The sequence below is a fragment of the Canis lupus genome, chromosome 32 (genome assembly GCF_011100685.1).
Source record: "Canis lupus familiaris isolate Mischka breed German Shepherd chromosome 32, alternate assembly UU_Cfam_GSD_1.0, whole genome shotgun sequence".
NCBI classification, from domain to species: Eukaryota; Metazoa; Chordata; class Mammalia; order Carnivora; family Canidae; genus Canis; species Canis lupus.
In genome coordinates, this window is record NC_049253.1 from 1264244 (window position 1) to 1279371 (window position 15128).

Consider the following 15128-nt stretch of genomic DNA (forward strand, 5'->3'; position numbering starts at 1 on the left):
GAGCAATTTTTTTCAAGATCAATTTAACTTTTCTTTTTCAATTAGGGATACGTATCTGTAGTTTCACCAATGTATCCTCACAAAAATGAACAGGGAAAAGTAAATAAAACCATAATGGCAATTATTGCTATGTAAATCATGATGGTGATTCACTTAAAGTGTAGAGTCCCCCAAGCCTAAGAAACTTCAGAGTATAAGGCTTTTTTTTTTGTAAAATCAAAGTATTACTTTATTAAATGAGTTATTTTACACAATATGAACATCAATATAATTACAATTGTAAAAAATTTTTTATAACAAGGATTTTTTATAACATTTTCAGATTTCCAAATCAGAATCAACTGTACACTTTCACAGAATTGTCTTTGCATGAAGCTCAAAAGGGAACAGCATAAAAATGAGTGTTTACATAGCCCCTTTATTTTTGCTGATCAACAGCTTGTTAGAAAAGCAGCTGCAGGTTTGTTACCTAAGGTCTGAGACAGTAGAAGAGTCAAAGGTGGGCAGCCCCAGTGGCTCAGCAGGTTAGCACCTGCCTTCAGCCCAGGACAGGATCCTGGAGACTGGGAATCAAGTCCCTGCTTTTCCCTCTGCCTCTGTCTCTGCCTCTCGATCTCTCTGTGTCTGTCATGAATAAATAAATAAAATCTTAAAAAAAAAGTCAAAGGTGTCATGAATTCACCTGTAAACAACTTTATGCCTGAACATCAGCCAATTCTGGAGGAAGTGGAGTCTTAGGATGCTTGCTTTCAATGTGCTGCTTGAAGGTCTTCGAGGCTGGCATTTGTGTCCTACAAACAGTGTAGCTATATATTAAGGCAGCTTTGGCAGCAGCCTTTTAGTCATATCCTTGTTTCATCTTTTGTCCAGCTTGCTTTTTGGCATTTTTCTGCTGAGACTGAATCTTCTGCTGTCCACGAGCCATATCCCCACCGGGACAGTCCTGTGTGGGAGAGACCGTGCAGCTTGAGAGGGCCAGAGAAGGTAGCCAGAGGAGGTGGCCAGAGGGGGAAGCAGGGGAAGTCCAGACTATAAGGCTTTTTATGTAATCACGGGAATATGAGAAGGAGTTCAAAAAGCATTTGAGAAGTTAAGATCAGGAAATTGTTACTTCTATTTCATTGAAATCCTCAGTAGCTTTCCCAACACTTACTTTTGTTTTTTATTTTGTTTTAGAGATTTTATTTATTTATTTATTTATTTATTTATTTATTTATTTATGAGAGATACAGAGAGAGAGAGAGAAGAAGAGACACAGGCAGAGGGAGAAGCAGGCTCCATGCAGGGAGCGCGACATGGGACTCAATCCCGGGACTCTAGGATCATGCCCTGGGCTGAAGGCAGGCACTAAACCCTGAGCCACCCAGGGATCCCCTGTTTTGTTGTTAAAGATTTTATTTATTTATTCACGAGAGACACAGTGAGAGAGAGAGAGAGAGAGAGAGAGAGAGGCAGAGACACAGGCAGAAGGAGGAGGCTCCATGCAGAGAGCCCAACATGGGACTCGACCCTGGGTCTCCAGGATCATGCCCTGGGCTGAAGGCAGCACCAAACCGCTGAGCCACCCGGGCTGCCCAAGGATTACTTTTTTGTTGTTGTTGTTGTTGTTGTTGTTTTCAATAAATTAATTTTTTATTGGTGTTCAATTTCCCAACATACAGAATAACACCCAGTGCTCATCCTGTCAAGTGCCCCCCTCAGTGCCCGTCACCCATTCACCCCCACCCCCCGCCCTCCTCTCCTTCCACCACCCCTAGTTCGTTTCCCAGAGTTAGGAGTCTTTATGTTCTGTCTCTCTTTCTGATATTTCCCACACATTTCTTTTGAATGTGAGCTGGATAAACATATATTTATTTGAAAAGCAAATCAAGGGGCTCCTGGGTGGCTCAGCTGGCTAAGTGTCTCAGTCTTGGCTTTGGCTCAGGTCATGATCTCGTGGTCATGAGATCATGAGATTTAGCCCCATGTCCAGCTCTGTAGTCAGTGCAAAGTCAGCTTCAGATTTTCTCTCCTTGTCCCTCTCTCAAATAAATAAATAAATAAATAAATAAATCCTTAAATAAAAAAAAGTAAAGCAAATCAAATTTCATGATTTTCTCTACTTGTCCTTATCTGTAGAGGCATGTAGAATTGACACATGAGAAACAGAGCCTTTCTTTTTTTTTTTTTAATAAAGCCTTTCCATTCATGAGCATGTCTATTCACAAATGAGATACTTCCAGCTCTTACCTTCCACCCTGTTTATTGATATTATTATTATCATTTATAATAAAGATATCTGTCTATGGCTTGGTTTGAAAAGGGCTTGCACACTGTCCATCAGCAATAAGAAACCCATGACCTTCCTCATGTGGTAATTAAGTCTACAGCCTATGAGCTCATATGAAATAGGCTGAGGCTGTTTTGGTTGGTGGAAGGGGGGAACATAAGACCCTTAGAGGACATCACTAAAATTCCTTCACCCCAGAAATATACACCTCAGTTGGGCAGGTCCTGGTACAAATAGGAGGTAAGGAATTGTCAGAGAGTGCCACTTATTCATGGGAAGGGGAGCCAAACTAGAGCTGAAACCCTCCGCAGACTAAACCATCCAGAGCTCAGTACAATGGAGAGCAGCATCCAGCTCTTGCATAAAATGACAGTCTGTTAAAGCTCTTGATTGCATTGTGCTTAAGCAGACACTGTCCTACAACCCTGGGGATGAGGAAGACATGGCTGGGTTGGGGTGAGGGGAGAGAGACACAAGCATAGGCCCTAGTAGGAGTATACATCAGATTCAGGAAATGCAACACTGAATATAAGGAACTATTCTATTCTCAGCTCTATAGATAGCTTCCTTGCTATGTGATTTTGAAAAATGAAATCCCACCTCTCAGTCTACATTCCTAAGTCTGCAAATGGGGCATAAAAGTAATGCCCATCTTTGGAAGTTGTTTTTCTTTTCTTTTCTTTTTTTTTCATTAAAGAAGTTAGTGCCTATAAAGTCACTCTTTCAAACATTGTGCTGCAAAAAAATTGGTCACTATTTAGTAAATCCTTGGCAACCCAAGGACTGGTACCCAAACATACAGCAGAGAAGTTTACATATGTAACTTCTAATTTAATCCTCACAAATATCTTAGGAAGTTTAGCCACTTAACCACTTAGTAACCAAGAAATTGAGGCATAAAGAGATAAGTTAACTTAATCAGATACATACAATAAGCCATCTGTCTGACCCCTCAGTTCTCATATTCTTAACCACTATAATGTAAAACTCCATAGAGCTAAATCTCAAAGATGCTCATTATTAGCATGTCAGTGGACAATATTCTCACTTATTTGCTTTCATTCAGTAAAACAATAAACTGCACTGTTTATAAGAACAGTCTTTTTTAAAAATGAGGCCCAAAGCTATTTTTCTTTCAAGTAGGGAAAACACTTTTTTTTCTGAAAACACTGTTTATCTAAAGGTTATTCATCATCAACAAACACTGCTTCATTGTAACATCATAACAAACCTACAATTTTGTAGAAGTCTGAGTTTTAGAGATGTTAAGTGACATCAAGTAAATAGTAATACTAGTAATCATTTACTGACATTCTACATTTAAGCATGACTTCTGGTGCCTTAGGTTATATCTAATCTCCATGATAAGACAAGGCAGTGTCACCCTCACTTTCATAAATACAGAAAGTCAGGAAATATTTGCCAAGGGCTCAAATCCTTAAATGATGAAGGTAGGTTCAAGTGCAGGTCTTTCTCACTCTTCAAGCTGTGCTTTTTCTAGCTCAGCAAGCACTGTCATAAATAGATACCTCCTTACTCTTTCTTATGCTCTTCCTTTCCCTGACTCAAGTATCTCCCAAATTCAAGCCTTTATCATGCTTCACTGAAGCATTTAAAAATGCCTCGATTTGTTTCTTTCAAAAGCACCCTCCACACTGCCACCAGCGCAAATCTGACTGTGACTGCTATTCTCAACATACTTTAACCAGTCCCTTCAAGTGCATTCCGAAGCCCAACACTTCATTTGGCCTATGAAGTCCTCTGTAGCTGACTCCACATCTCATATTTTACTTTCAAGTAATACAAAATGCCCAGAGTTCCCCAAGCCTACCCTGTTGTTCATTTAGCACTGCCTTTATACTCTCTGTGGCTGAGTAACCACCTTATGACCTTTCAGTCAACAACTTTTCCCCATCCCCCAAAACTGCCACACATGTTTACCTCTTAAGAATCACCCCAGACGAATGTAAGCTGGTACAGCCACTCTAGAAAACAGTATGGAGGTTCCTTAGAAGTTGAAAATAGAGCTACCCTATGACCCGGCAATTGTACTACTAGGGATTTACCCCAAAGATACAAATGTCATGATCCAAACGGGTACCTGCACCCCAATGTTTATAGTAACAACGTCCACAATAGCCAAGCTATGGAAAGAGCCCAGATGTCCATCAACAGATGAATGGATAAAGAAGATGTGGTATGGACTACTACTCAGCCCTCAAAAAAAAAAATCAAATCTTGCCATTTGTAACGACATGGATAAAACTAGAGGATATTATGCTAAGTGAAATAAGTCAATCAGAGAAAGACAATTACAATACGATCTCACTCATATGTGGAATTTAATAAGCAACAAAACAGAGAGGAGAATCTCTGGGAGGCTCATCAGTTTGGTGCCTGCCTTTGGCCCAGGGCGTGATCCTGGAGTCCTGGGATCGAGTCCCGCATCAGGCTCCCGCCCTGGAGCCTGCTTCTCCCTCCTCCTGCGTCTCTGCCTCTCTCTCTGTGTGTCTATCATAAGTAAATAAATAAAATTTTAGGAAAAAAAGAAAAAAGAAAGAAACAGACGATCATAGAAGAAAAGAGGAAAAAATTTTAAAAAGATGAAATCAGAGAGGGGGACAAATCATAAGAAACTCTTAATCATAGGAAACAAACTGAGGGTCCCTGGAGGGGAGGGAAGTGGGCAGATGGGGTAACTGTGTGATTAAGGATGGCATGTGACGTAATGAGCACTGGGTATTATAGAAGGCCAATAAAATAATGACCTCTACTTCTACAACTAATAATACATTATGTGTTAATTGATTTTTTTAAATTTTAAAGTAAAAAAATAAAATAAAAAGAATCATCCCAGACATCTCTAGAAATAGCTGCCGACCCTTTATTCCTCAAGCTGAAAGAGAAAGATCTCTGTCAAACTCCTAGGCTCTGCACATACCTCTCACAATTATTTTGAAATGTTCTATGTATGTCTGTCTTTCTCTAAGATTATATTTTATTTAGCTTTGTTTTTCAGTACTTGGTAAGACTAGAAATTTAGCAAAGAATTTGTTGAAATACACTTCACTGGCTTTCCCAGTATAACATCTGAGAAACAGAAGAAGGAGAATTTTAACTTCAGGTCTTTTAAGGCAAGGCCCAGTGCTCTGTTTTATCCAGAAAATAAACACATCTATCCTGTAGCGAATTATGTTGCATAGACACAATTTTGAAACAGAGATTGGAGCAGAACTAGATCAAGTGCCTAACACATGCCTGAAATTATTGTCATCTGGGAAGCAAATGACAAAATAATATTTTTAGGCTACTTCTAAACTATTGGTATCAATATATGACAAATCTGTACCAATTTCTAACACGGATCAGTGTATTTATGAAGTGTCTATAATATAGCAAGAAAAGTTTGCATCTAAATGAAATATATTTATAACAACAATGACTTTTAGTAATTGCATAATTACTGCATTGCCTGGTACTATTCGCAGACATTCAGTTATTAAATACAGATTCAGGAGCAAGGGAAGAAATCATAATTTTTCTAGGTAGGCTCTCAATCTAGAAGTAATTAAAGACTTTCTTAAGAGACAGAACATGAAAGACCCTTCACAAACCAAACAGTTAAACCTACATTAAATTAAAATTACATTTTACCTTAGAATTAGGAAAATGAGAAATACTTTACAGCCTGCAAGGTATGAACATATATATTAAATATTGAAAGAAATTGGGATCCCTGGGTGGCGCAGCGGTTTGGCGCCTGCCTGTGGCCCAGGGCGCGATCCCGGAGACCCGGGATCGAATCCCATGTCGGGCTCCCGGTGCATGGAGCCTGCTTCTCCCTCTGCCTGTGTCTCTGCCTCGCTCTCTCTCTCTCTGTGTGTGTGTGTGTGTGACTATCATAAATAAATAAAAATTAAAAAAAAATATTGAAAGAAATCATTTTAAATAAGCTCCTTCAGTCTGATACTGTCTCCCTGCTGGATTTCAAATTAAAATAGTTTACCCTATTAGAGGAAATGCCTCACTTTCCATCACCGGATTTCCCCCTTTAGTCTTTCTTTTAAATGTGAGTGCCTCTTGGATACTGCCCTTGGCTCTTCTTTCTTTTGTACTCCCTGGGGATTTCATTAAGGAACTCCATTTTAACTACCATTCAGAACTAGATTACTCCATTCCTACAACTCAATAGCAAAAATACAAACAAACTGAATTTTAAAATAAAGGACTTAAAGAGATATTTCACAAAAGAAAAGTGCTCAACATCACTAATCATTAGGGAAATGTGAATCAAAATCACATTTGCCTCATACCTGTTAGGATAGATATTATCAAAAATACAAAAAATAATAAATATTGGCGAGCTTGGGGAGAAATAGGTACCTTTGCACATTGTTGATAGGAATGGAAAATAGTGCACTTACTATGGAAAATAGTATGAAGGTTTCTCAAAAAATTAAAAATTACCATATGATCCAGCAATCTTGCTTCTGTGTATATATCCAAACAATTGAAATCAGGAGATTTTTCAGCTGTTTCAAATCAACAGCTGATATATAAATATCTGAAGAAATATTTATACTCCCATGTCCATGGCAGCATTATTCACAATAGCCAAGCTATAGAAACAACTTAAATATCCATCAACAAATGAATGGGTTAAAAATGTGGTATATAGAGATAATGGAATATTATTTGGCCTTAGGACAAAAATGAAATCCTGCCATATGCAACAACATGGATGAATCTGAAGAATATTATGCTAAGTGAAATAAATCAGTCACAGAAAGACAAATACTGCTTGAGTTCATTTATATGAGATATCTAAAATAGTCAAACCTACAGAAGCAGAAAGTTGAATGGTGGTTGCTAGGAGCTAGGTAGAGAGGGACTAGAGAATTGTTTAAATAAAGTGTTGCTTATCTAAACTGAGTAAGTTCTAGAGATCTGTTGCTCCACAGTGCCTACAATTAACAATACTGTATTATACACTTAAAATTTTGTTCAGAGGTAGAGCTCATGTTTAGTGTTCTTAACACAATTTTACAAAGAGAATGAGATTCAGATTACTCCCAAGTTTATGATTTGAATCCATTTGCCATTCCTGGCTCTCCATACTCATACAAATCCCTTCCAGGTCAGATCAGAGAGAGGGATAAGGCACAAGAGGAAGATTCTGAGCTCACCTTATCCCATGGACATACTGAGGCAACAGTACATCTTTACAACTAACTCTGAAAATAACCTGAAATTGTAAATGAATTTGATACAAGTTGCAGGATACAAAATTAATATATAGAAATCAGTTGCACTTCTATACACCAGTAACAAAGTAGAAGAAAGAGAAATTGAGAAAACAATCCCATTAACAACTGCACCAAAAAGAATAAAGTGTCTAAGAATGCATTTAACCAAGGAGGTAAAAGACCTATACTCTGAAGACAATAAAACACTGATGAAAGAAACTGAAAATGAAACAAATGGAAAGATATGCCCTGCTTATGGATCAGAAGGATTAATATTGTTAAAATGTCCATACTACCCAAAGCAATCTACAGATTTAACACAATCCAAATCAAAATACAAATAGTACTTTTCACAGAAGGCAAACAAATAATCCTAAAATTTGTATGGGACCACAGAAGATCCCAAATAGCCAATGTATTTTTTTTTTCCTGGTTTGGAAGATTCATTTTTTAAAATTTTATTTAAATTAAATTAATTGGAAGAGGCAAGATGGCAAAAGAGTAGGGATCCTCCTTTCATATCGTCCCCTTATTTAGCTAGATAACTTTCAAATCATACTGAACACCTATGAATTCAACCTGAGATGTAAGGAAAGAATGACTGGAACAATACAAATAGAAAAGTGACCAGTGACCATTTTTTTGCAAGGTAGGAGTGTGGAAAAGAGAAACAGAGGGGCCATACTGGAAGATAAATGGTGTGGGGTGTGGAGGGGCCCCTGTAAGCTGGTACTGGAAAGTGATAGGGCCCTGGAGCTCAAAATTGGGTCCTTTATGTGGAGACCGAGAAAAATTAAGGCCATTCCACCTCAAGTTTAGCATTAGCACAAGTACACAGCCATCTTAAGTCCCTGGGAATAAGAGCTGAACTTTACAGGAAAAACTGCAGATAGTCCTAGGCAGAGAATCCCATATCGGAAAGACAATAAAGCTCAGAATGCCCTCGGCAGAGAATCCCGTATCAGATCTTAAGAAACTCCCCCACCCTTTTCCCCATATTGGAATGGAAAAAATTCCTCCACCCCTTCTGAAGATCCCCTAGACCAGCCCATAAAAAATCCAGTTATAACCCACTTCGGGGTTCAAGTCCCTGCTCTGCTGTATGGAGTATACTTGGACCCAAGCTCGAGCTTGTAAATAAACCCTCATGTATTTGCATCGGCGTCGGCTCCTTGGTGGTTTCTTGGATTCGCAATCTTGGGCACAACACTTTAGAATCTGCTCCTGTGAGAGACTTCCCTGCCTGAAAGATACTCAGTGGTGAAGTGGGGGCAGAATTAAAGGTGGGACAGTGGGGTATCAATATCCCTGGAAGTGCAGAAAGAACAGGGGTGTCTCAGCTGGCAGGAATTCCAAGCATTGCTGCAGGGAAATGGCTTTAAATGACTGGGCCAGGGAGGGGACCCTCAGCTTGTTTTGCCCTAAACAACAAACCAAGGCTGGATTGGGTGACTGCTCTGGGTGTTGGGCCCCTGAAAAGGATGGGAACACAGCAACACAGTCTTCCTCCAGGAAAGGCAGAGCAGGTGCACACTCAACCAGATGAACACTCTCTGTGAACACTCCTGCAATGGACAGAAACAGGGTCACCCTCTTCCTCTAGGAGGGGGCTTGCAGTTGCATGCATTAGTGGGGGAAGCTCTCCCTGCCAGAGCCCTGCAAATCACACAAATCAGTGTCCCTCCATCTTCCCCCTGGAGGATGTGAGTGGGTGGGCACCATAGCAGTCTGTAGAGTTTGGCATACACCATGATCTTTCAGCTCTGGGGTTGGAGATGGGGGCCAGTTATTTTTATTTCCACCCTCTGAAGTGGTGTGGAAAGCCTTCAGGGAACAAAAGCCACACACAGCAAACAGCTTATACTGAGCCCAGTCCCCTGGCATGGGGCGGACAACTCTGCCCAGGCACAGACACCTGAGAACCAGCACAGCAGACCTCCTCCAGAAGACTGGCTGGAAGAACACGGGAACAGCAAGTTTACTGACCAACCAGGACTGGAATACTCCAGTGGGAGGGTAAAATAATATATAGAAAGAACTCAAGGTTTTTTCTTATGATTTGCTGGTCTTTCAGTTCAAAATTTTCCTTTTTTTTTTTCCTTTTTTTCCCATTTCAACTAGTTTTTTTAATCTACTTTTTCTTTTTAAATCTTTTTTTAACTTTCATATTTTACAATTACATGTTATAGATGTGTTTTTCATTTTTGGCTTCCTTTCACCCTTCAATTTTATTTTTGTATATATATGTATACATATATATGTGTATATATATATATATTTTTTTTTTTTTTTTTTTTTTTTGCTTTCTTTATAACTTTAGAATTTAGTATCTTCTAACATATAGACCAAAATACACTCAGGACCAAGTGGATCACCCTGTTTTGTCCACTCTGAGGTTATATTCTCTCCTCCCATTTTATTTATTTCTTTGTTGTTGTTGTTGTTGTTGTTGTTGTGTGTCTGTGTTTTTTTCTTTGTCTTTTTTCTTTTCTTTCCTGGTTGCTAACCTCTTCAGATTTGTCTAGTGTGTATTTTGCTTGGGTCGTTGTTTAAAATTTTAGTTCTGTTGACTCATACAGTCATTCTTCACTGGAAAAAATGACTAGAAGGAGGAATTCACAACAAAAGAAAGAACAAGAGGGAATATTTTCTGCCACAGATCTAATGGATATGAATTTAAGTAAAATGTCAGATGGAATTCAGGATAACAATTATAAAGTGACTAGCTGGACTTCAAAAAAGCATAAAAGAGGGATCCCTGGGTGGCGCAGCAGTTTGGTGCCTGCCTTTGGCCCAGGGCGCAATCCTGGAGACCCGGGATCGAATACCACGTCGGGCTCCCGGTGCATGGAGCCTGCTTCTCCCTCTGCCTGTGTCTCTGCCTCTCTCTCTCTCTCTCTCTCTGTGTGTGTGACTATCATAAATAAATAAAAATTTTTTAAAAAATTAAAAAAAAAAAAGCATAAAAGATTCTAGAGATTCTCTTACTGCAGAAATGAGATCTAATCAGGCCAAAATTTAAAATACTCTGAGATGCAGTCTAAACTGGATGCTCCACCAATAAAAAATAAATTTATTAAAAAAAATAAACTGGATGCTCTAACAGCTAGGGTAAATAAGGCAGAAGAGAGAAAAAGTGACATAGAAGACAAGTTGATGGAAGAAAGAAAGCTGAGGAAAAGAGAGAAAAACAACTAATAGCCCATGAGGAGAGGCTCCTCAGGGAGATAAATAATGCTATTTAAAAAAACAAAGATCTGAATTATTGGAATTCCTGAAGGCACAGAGAGTGGGAATGCGGGGGAGGCAGGGGATATATTTGAGGCCATCATAACTGAGAACTTTCCTAATCTGGGGAAGGAAACAGGCATTCATATCCAAAAGGTAGAGAGGACCCCTCCTAAAATCAATAAAAATAGATCAATATCCTGACATAGAAAAATGAAGCTTGCAAATTTCAGAGATAAAGAGAAAATCCTGAAAGCAGGTCCAGAAAGAGATTCCTAACATACAGAGGGAGAAATATCAGATTGACAACAGACTTCTCCATAGAGACCTGGCAGGCCAGAACGGGCTGGCATGATATATTCAGTATACTAAATGAGAAAAACATGCAGCCAAGAATACTGAATCCAGCAAGGCTGTCACTCATAATTGAAGGAGAGATGAAGAGCTTCCAAGACAGACAGAAACTGAAAGAATATATGACCACAAAACCAGCCCTGAAAGTAATATTAAGGGGGATTCTGTAAGCGAAGAGAGACCAAGAGTAACACAGACCAGAAAGAAATGGAGATAATCCACAGAAACAGGGATTGTACAGGTAATACAATGGCACTAAATTCATATCTTTCAATAGTTACTCTAAACATGAATGGGCTACATGCTCCAGTTAAAAGATACAGGTTATCAGATTAGATTTAAAAAAAAAAAAAGCAAGACTATCCATAAGCTCTCTAAGAGAGACTCATTTTAGACCTAAAGGTATCTGTAGACTGAAAATGAGGGGGTGAAGAACCATTTACCATGCAAATTGATCTCAAAAGATAGCTGGGATATCAATCCTCGTATCAGATAAATTAGATTTTATTTATTTTTAAGATTTATTTATTTATTTATTTATTTATTTATTTATTTATTTATTTATAGAGAGGGAGGGAGGGAGAGAGGCAGAGGGGGAAGCAGGCTCCACGCAGGAAGCCCAACGTGGGACTGGATCCTGGGTCGCCAGGATCACACCCCAGGCTGCAGGCAGCGCTAAACCGCTACACCACCGGGGCCAAAGACTGTACGAAGAGATGTAAAGGGGCACTATATCATACTTAAAGGGTCTATACAACAAGATCTAACAATTGTAAATATTTATGCTCCTAATTTGAGAGCAGCCAATGATATTAATCAATTATAACCAAAGTAAAGAAACACATATAATAATAACACATTAGTAGTAGGGAACTTCAAACCCCCACTCACAGCAATAGAGAGATCATCTAAGGAGAAAATCAACAAAGAAATAAAGGCTTTGAATGACACACTGGACCAAATGGACTACATAGATATACACAAAACATTCTATCCCAATGCAACAGAATATACATTCTCCTCAAATGCATATGGAACTTTCTCCAGAGTAGACCACATACTGTGTCACAAATCAGGTCTCAATCAATATCAAAAGATCGGGATTATTCCCTGGAAATTTTCAGATCACAATGCTTTGAAACTTGAACTCAATCACAAAAGGAAATTTGGAAGGAATTCAAACACTTGGAAGTTAAAGAGCATTCTACTACAGAATGAAGGAGTCAAACAAGGTAATTAGAAAAGAATTAAAAAGATTCATGCAAAGTAATGAAAATGAAAGCACAACAGTTCAAAACCTTGAGGATACAGCAAAGGTGGTCCTAAGAGAAAAGTACGTTTCAAGCCTCTCTCAAAAAAATCAGAAAAATCTCAAATACACAAACTAACAATACACCTAAAGGAGATGGAGAAAGAACAGCAAATAAAGCATAAACCAAGCAAAAGAGAAATAATAAAAATTACAGCAGAAATCAATGAAGTAGAAACCAGAACTATAAAACAATGAAACTAGGAGCTGGTTTTTGAAAGAATTAATAAGATAGATAAGTCTGATAGCCAGACTTATCAAAAAGAAAAGAGAAAGGACCAAATTAATAAAATCATGAATGAAAGAGGAGAGATCATGACCAACACCAAGGAAATACAAATGATTTTAAGAATGTATTATAATGAAAAATAAAATAAAATAAATAAAATAAAATAAAATAAAATAAAAAAGAATGTATTATAATTAATTATATGCCAACAAATTAGGCAATCTAGAAGAAAGGGATATATTCCTGGAAACTTACAAACTACCAAAACTGAAACATGAAGAAATAGAAAACCTGAACAGACCAATAACCAGCAAGGAAATTGAAGCAGTCATCAAAAACCTCCCAAGAAACAAGAGTCAGGACCAGATGGCTTCCCAGAGGAATTCTATCAAACTTATAAAGAAGAAATAATACCTATTCTACTGAAGCCATTTCAAAAGATAGAAATAGAAAGAAAACTTCCAAACTTGTTCCAAGAGGCCAGCATTACCTTCATCCCAAAACCAAAGATCCCATCAAAAAGGAGAATTACAGACCTATATCCCTGATGAACATGGATATCAAAATACTCACCATGATACTAGCCGATAGGATCCAACAGTACATTTAAAGCATTATTCACCACAACAAAGTGGGATTTATTCATGGCATGCAAGGGTGGTTCAACATTCATAAATCAATAAATGTGATAGATCACATTAATTTAAAAAAAGACAAGAACCATATGATCCTCTCAATTGATGCAGAAAAAGCAACTGACAAAATATAGCATCCTTTCTTGATCAAAACTCTTCAAAGTTACGAATACAAAGAACAAGGGATGCCTGGGTGGCTCAGCAGTTTTATAGTGCCTGCCTTCGGCTCCAGGCGTGATCCTAGAGTCCCGGGATTGAGTCCCACATCAGGCTCCCTACATGGAGCTTGCTTCTCCCTCTGCCTGTGTCTCTGCCTATCTCTCTGTGTCTCTCATGAATAAATAGATAAAATCTAAAAAAAAAAAAAAAGTAACTTAAGAAAAAAAGGAATAGAAGAAACATACCTCAGTAACATAAAAGCCATATACCAAAAGCTCACAGTAAACATCATTTTCTTTTTTTTTTAAGATTTATATATTTATTTATTTATGATAGACATAGAGAGAGAGGCAGAGACACAGGAGGAGGGAGAAGCAGGCTCCATGTAGAACTGATGTGGGACTTGATCCCAGGTCTCCAGGATCACGCCATGGGCTGCAGGTGGCACTAAACCACTGCACCACCGGGGCTGCCCTAAACATCATTTTCAAAGGGGAAAAACTGAGAGCTTTTCTTCTAAGGTCAGGAACATGACAGAGATTCCCACTCTTACCACTGTTATTCAACAGTTACTAGAAGTCCTAGCCTCAACAATCAAACAACAAAAGGGAATAAACGGCATTCAAATCAGCAAAAAGGAAGTCAAACTCTCACTCTTCTCAGATGACATGATACTATATGTGGCAAACCTGAAAGACTCCCTGCCAAAATTGCTAGAACTCATATAGCAATTCAGCAACATGGCAGGATACAAAATCAATGCACGGAAATCAGCTGCATTTCTATACACTAACAATGAGACTGAAGAAAGAGAAATTAAGGAATCAATCCCATTTCCAATTGCATCAAAAAACAGAAGATACCTAGGAATAAATCTAACAAAGATGCAAATGATCTGTGCTCTAAAAACTACAGAACACTTATGAAAGAAATCGAGGAAGACACAAAGAGAAAAACATCCCATGCTCATGGATTGGAAGAATAAATATTGTGAAAATGTCCATGCCACTCATAGTAACCTACACATCCAATGTAATCCCTACCCAAATACCATGGACATTTCTCACAGACTTGGAATAGTCCTAAGATTTGTATGGAACCAGAAAAGACCCCAAATAGCCAGAAGAATGTTGGAAAAAAAAAAAAAAGCTGGAGCCACCACAATGCAGGACTTCAAGCTATATTACAAAGCAGTGATCATTAAGACACTATGGTACTAGCATAAAGACAGATACATAGATTAATGGAAAAGAATAGAGGACCCAGAAATGGACCCTCAGTTCTATGGTCAACTAATCTTCAACAAAGCAGGAAAGAATAGCCACTGGAAAAAAGACAAATTTCTTCAATAAATGATGTTGAGAAAATTAGACAGCCACGTGCAGCAGAAAGTAGATCATGGTCTTATACCATACACAAAGATAAACTCAAAATGGATCAAAGACCTCAATGTGAGACAGGAATCCATCAAATTCCTAGAGGAGAACACAGGCAGCAAACTTTTTACCTTGGCCTCAGCAACTTCTTGCAAGTCATGTCTCCAAAGACAAGGAAAAAAAACACAAAAAAGAAATATTGAGCTTTCACCAAGATAAAAAGCTTTTGCACAGCAAAGGAAACAGTAAACAAAACTAAAAGGCAACCTACAGAATGGGAGAAGATATTTGCAAATGATATATCAGATAAAGGGCTAGTATCT

General features: G+C 38.3%; 1 pseudogene; it reads right to left on the reverse strand.

The window, feature by feature from the left end:
- Positions 1-308: 308 nt before the first annotated feature.
- The window catches only part of LOC119867215, an 81498-nt pseudogene continuing 66678 nt past the window's right edge, over positions 309-15128 (reverse strand).